Source organism: Papio anubis, unplaced genomic scaffold (assembly GCF_008728515.1).
Source record: "Papio anubis isolate 15944 unplaced genomic scaffold, Panubis1.0 scaffold1589, whole genome shotgun sequence".
In the NCBI taxonomy this organism is placed as follows: domain Eukaryota; kingdom Metazoa; phylum Chordata; class Mammalia; order Primates; family Cercopithecidae; genus Papio; species Papio anubis.
This window is the reverse complement of record NW_022161567.1, coordinates 1-363: the sequence shown is the minus strand read 5'-3', so window position 1 is coordinate 363 and position 363 is coordinate 1. Positions and strand designations below refer to the sequence as shown.

General features: G+C 35.5%; 1 non-coding gene across 1 annotated transcript; it reads left to right on the top strand.

Annotated features, from left to right (window-relative positions):
• Positions 1–144: 144 nt before the first annotated feature.
• Positions 145–248, top strand: LOC116272684. Its single transcript, XR_004181307.1, has one exon. It is a non-coding gene; the product is annotated as a U6 spliceosomal RNA (small nuclear RNA).
• The last annotated feature ends 115 nt before the right edge of the window (positions 249–363 follow it).

Below are 363 nucleotides of genomic sequence, written 5' to 3'. Positions count from 1 at the left end.
AGCTTTTGCCATCCTGCCTCAGATTTACTTATGCTTTTGACTTACTTCAGAATCTTTCAGTAATAGCCAAATTTGGGGACAATTGAGCTTTAAAACGAATAATGACAATAATGGATTATAATATGTTAGGTAAAAAGAATCCATGTGCTTGCTTCAGCGGCACACATACTACAATTGGAACAATACAGAGATTAGCATGGCCCCTGCGCAAGGATAACACGCAAATTCGTGAAGCATTTCATATATATATATGATACTCCAAAAGCAGACATAAGGAAAAAAGGAAGGACAGAAGGAAGAAAATAAGGAAGAAAAGGGTGGGATAAGGAAAATTTTCCTTTACAAAATAGCAGCTAGTAAATA